Genomic DNA, 5,131 nt, shown 5'->3' with positions numbered 1-5,131 from the left:
TTTTTGAAAATTGAAATATAGTTGATTTCCAGTGTTGTATTCATTTCTGTTATATAGCAAAGTGATTCAATAGATCTACATTCTCATAGCTTTTGGGTTTTTTGTTTTGTTTTGTTTTTGTATTTTTTGGGTTTTTTGTGTATGTGTACATATTTTATTTATTTATTTATATTTATTTATTTATTTATTTTTTGCTTTTCAGAGCCACACACGCAACCTATGCAAGTTTCCGGGCCAGGGGTCAAATTGGAGCTGCAGCAGCCAGCCTCCACCACAGCCACAACCACACAGGTTCCAAGCTGTGTCTGTGACCTATATCACAGCTCACGGTAATGCCGGATCCTTAACCCACTGAGCAAGGCCAAGGATCGAACTTGCGTCCTCATGGATACTAGTTGGGTTTGTTACCACGAAGCCCCTACAGGAACTCTTTATATTTTATATATAGCTTCTTTTTTTTTTAGGCGCCCTTGACCGTGAGGCATCAAGAGGATAGGATTCAGAGGTGGCTCTGTGCCCACTCGATCGTCCCTCTCTGGTTTCTCTTCAACCCTTGGCACGCGCAGCCAGGTCAGAGCCACAGGTGCAGGGCCAGTTTTTACAGCTGGAAATGGACAGAGCAGCTCGCCAGGCAGATGCATGCGTGTGGATCTCTGCACACAGTGACACCCGAGCCTGAGGAGAAGGGCTTCTGGGAGCGTTAAATGAGGCGATAGGTGTTTAGCACCTAGACGGGGCCGGAGCACGTGGACAGCGTCGCACCAACACTTTGTGGGTTGAGAGGTGCTGCCATCCTGCCCAGGCGTGGGGCGTGGACCCAGAGCCCGGAGCACAGCCTAGCCCTGCCTGTACTGCGGTCCCTGGGCAGTCTGCTTCGCCTCTCGGCATCTGTGTCCACCTTGCTGTGGCCGGGAGAGAAGACCCTTCAGTGCCCAGAGTGCTGTCCCCCATGAGCTAGCAGGGAGTGGCAGCATCTCTCCAGATTAGGTCGCTGCTGAATGTTTCCAGGGCGCTGGGCGCCCCCCCGCCCCGAGCCCCACATTGCGAAGGCTTTGCCTTCCCCATGGCCTTTTCTCCTCACCCCGCCCTGGAAGGTGCACCCCCCCCCCACTATCACCATTTCACAGTTCAGAGCCTTTGAGCAGTGCCCTCAAGGTCTCGCAGCTGGCAGAGAGCAGAGGCAGGACACACACCTGGTCGCAGGACCCACGAGCAGGCTCAGTTTCCTCGTCTGCAAAACAGAGCTCGCAGCCCTGACCTCGACTGCCCCGGGGGGGCGGGGGGGGGGATCGGACGCTCAGACTGTGCAGGTGAAAACCACGCATGCTGATTCATGACCCCAGGAGGTTTGCTCGCTTAGAAAATCATAGAACTCACTAAGCACCCTGCTCTCCACCGGCCCTGCTAATATTTCAAATGGAAACTAGTCAGAGCTTGGTGTTCCCGCTGTGGCCCAGCAGTAACAAACTCAGCTGGTATCCTTGAGGATGCGGGTTCGATCCCTGGCCTTGCTCAGGGGGTTAAGGATCTGGCCCCCGTCGCCTGGGTGTTCTAGGTCCTGCGGCGGCCGCCCTGCCCAATGGGAAGGGGACACCCAGGCCAGCAAGTCAGCAAGAGGCTGCTGCCTGGAGACCATGGGGACACCACGGCTCGCTCTGAGGACACAGGCAGAGGGTCAGTGGAGGGTCCCTGGGTCCAGGAGCAGCACGGCTGAGATCTCCAGGATGAGAAGGAGCCTCCAGGGACGGTGGAGCAAGGCCCGTGGGTGAAGACACCTGGATGCTGACGACGAGAAGGGGAGCAGTTCTAGGGACCTGGCCTGGGGTTTGGGCCCTTCCAGGGGGCGCTCAGGCCAAGCCTTAGTCCAACTCCCAGGGCAGGGCCTGTGGGCCTGGTGGGCTGAGCACCCAAGGGCCGAGGATGGGGGCATGAGAGAGCACCCTGACCCTTGGGCCAACCCTCTTCCCTGGTAACCCCCCACCCCACCAGCTTGTAGTGGTGGGCCTGGGACTGAGCCCATCCCCCTCCCTCAGCCCCCAGGCCCCAAGAGGAATCCTCACCGGAGCAGCAGGGGTGGAAGAAAGGCCTTTTAACTCCGCTCAGGCCTCTGGGCTCCTCACTCCTCCTCCTCCCCCTCCCCCCAACACTGTGGATGACTTTCTGGGCCCAGGGAAGGTTCTGGACACCACGCTCTTCTGCATGTGGCATCTGCACCCCCAAATGGTCTCTCCTCTTTCCCTCTCCCCCTCTCAGGACAGAAATTCTAGGAGAAGAGCTCAAAACATCACCTGCCGCCACTGGCCTATCTGGCAGAGCTGTCATCCATCACAGGCCCTGAATCAAGGGAGGGGGGGTCTCCCTCCCAAAGGCTGCGAGGGTGATGGGACGCGTGGGCCAAGCTGGGTCCAGAGGCCAGCCCCTCCTCTGAGGGGCTGTGTGGCCTTGGGCAAGTCCCTTGCCCTCTCTGAACCTCTGCTGATTTTTCTCTCAAGTTGGGTCTGGAAGGGCTAAATGAAATGGGAGCTGAACCAATGGATTTGGGGGCTGGGGCTGGGAGTGGGGATGGGGTGGGGGGGCTGTGTTCTCTGAGAAGGGGGGTTTCCACAGCCCGACCTCGGCATCTGGGGCCAAAATGGAACAAGCCGTGACCTGGTGTTTTAAGAACCCCTGGCTGCTTCTTCCCACACCCAGCCAGTCTTCAGAGGCCGTGGGGTGTGAGGCTGACAGGGAGGCTGGGGGTCCCCTCCTTTCTGCCTCCATCCTACTCATTGGGAGAGGGGCTGCCAGGGACCAGATCTGGGGGGAAACCCAGGGAAGGTGGCTCCAGTGGCACCTGGATGGAGCATCTTATTGGGTCTGGACACAGCGGGTGGCGGGTAGGCTCCTGTGATCTGAGGGCAAAACGAGATTTCGGCTCAGCAGCTAATGCCCGTCCCAGCTGCTTTCATACAGAGCTCAGTCTCCTCTGCCCTGGGCACTTCTGAACTGTTTGTGTCACCTGCCTGCCTCCTGCTGCCAGACGTTTAAGGCCCACAGGGTGCCCCCCTAAAGCCCTGGATAAATCTGTCCTCTGCAAACACGGATTCTGATTAAGCACTGTCTGGAAATTACGGTTTTCTCTTGGGAGACACGTGTGTTTCTTTTCCCCCGGGGGCCAGGCCCTCAGGGAAGAGGAGCTCCCGGGGGGGAGAGGCAGCCAGCGAGTCTGGGATCCTCAGCCCAGGTTTCTTCTCCTTGCAGCAGCAGGAGCCCGCTAGGAACCCCAGCTCCTTTTCTTTTCCGGCCACTGTCCTCGGGGTCCATTTCATCCGTCTGTGTGGGAACAAGCTGGCTCCTTTGTGCTTTTCCAAAGCTGAAACCCGAAATTTGTCCTGAGTAGCTGCAAAGGATGTTTGTGTTCTTTGTTTGGGGGATTTATTTTTTTCTTTTCTTTTCTTTTCTTTTTTTTTTTTTTTTTTTGTCTTTTTGCCATTTCTTGGGCCATTCCCGCGGCATATGGAGGTTCCCAGGCCAGGGGTCTAATCGGAGCTGTAGCTGCCAGCCTATGCCAGAGCCACAGCAACACGGGATCTGAGCCACGTCTGCGACCTACACCACAGCTCACGGCAACGCTGGATCCCTAACCCACTGAGCAAGGGCAGGGATTGAACACAAGTCCTCATGGATCCTAGTTGGGCTCGTTACCTCTGGGCCACAACAGGAACCCACAATGGACATTTAGGTTGTTTCCATGCTTTGGCACTCATAAATAGGGCTGTCATGAACAGTGGGGCGCAGGTATCTTTTCAGATTATGGTTTTGTCTAGACAGAGGTCCCGTAGTAGCATTGCTGGGTGCTATGGTTGTTCTGTCTTCTTTCAGTTTTTAAAAAATTAAAAGCTTTACACTAACAGCCCCAAATCACAAATCCTGGCATTTTTTTCTTTGCATTGGTATTCCCCCCACCACCACCAGTTTTACCCAAGTATAAAGTACTTTTAACCCTGAAAATCCTTTTTTGGAGTTCCCTGGGGACTCGGGGAGTTAAAGACCCACAGTGGTGACTGCAGAGTCTCAGTTTGATCCCTGGCCTGGGAATTTCTTCATGCCGAGGATGCGGCCATAAAAAAATCATTTCTGATCATCCTTTCGTAATTTCTTTGGAATCAGAATATTTCTACATATCGAAATATTTTTAAAATGAATGTCTCGTGACTGTTAGTATTAAACTTTCTTGCATTGTACTTTGTTTCATGACAATTACTATACAGAGTCTATCAAAATATCATGTGTGTAATATCAAATCATGGACAAGTGGAAGTATGAATCGAATTCTGATGGAAATGAATTTTTTAATTTGATAGAGGAAGGGTTTTTTTTATTGTTATTTCATACGGTTGTTCTTACTTCTTGCTAGAATAACATGGGATTTGGCCTTCATCTCCTGTTCATTTTCCATTTCTGTTGATGGAAAAGCCAAGAAGCCTCACTTGTAGAAATAAGCAGATGGAATGGAAGGTTTGTTATGGTGACGTCACTCAGGGATTTGAACACCTGCCAAAGTATATGTTCAAAATCATGTGCAATCTGGGAGCTCCCTGGTGGTCAAGTGGTTAGGATGCAACACAGCCCAGATTCAGTCCCTGGTCTTAGAACTGAGATCCCACATCAAGCTGCTGTACACTGTGGCCAAAAAAAATAAGAAAATAGAAGCTATGTTTTAAAAAGTCACAGGTGACTTATCCACGAAAATATTTTCTGCACTGTGTGTGGACACGCCCACTAGATCTTTTTCAAATTTGCTGACCGCAAAGACGCAGAAGGTGCCTGAGTCGGCGAAAGATTTGTCCTCGGTCTCTGGGGCCACAGTTTTTCAGCTTCTGGAAAGTTTATCCCAAGATGTTTCCATCAAGACCCCTGAAAGGATGCGTAATTATGCCAGTTTCTCTTTTACTCAGAGGGACACTGTTAAACCCATGATCAAGGAGGGAGAGAAAAAAGGGAGAAACGGAGCCATTGCTGATTTTGCTGTGGTTTGGCCAGCACTGGTGATAAAACGCTCCCAACAGAGCCTGCCTTCTTTCCACACCGGGAAGCTGCAGGTGTCATTCATCCAGCGTCTGGGACATTTCCCACCACAGCCGCACACACA

Source organism: Sus scrofa, chromosome 2, assembly GCF_054392235.1.
Source record: "Sus scrofa isolate SSC_HxYL_T2T_F1_AM1 chromosome 2, Sscrofa_HxYL_maternal_Yorkshire_Landrace_v2.0, whole genome shotgun sequence".
In the NCBI taxonomy this organism is placed as follows: Eukaryota; Metazoa; Chordata; class Mammalia; order Artiodactyla; family Suidae; genus Sus; species Sus scrofa.
This window is presented reverse-complemented; position numbering follows the sequence as displayed.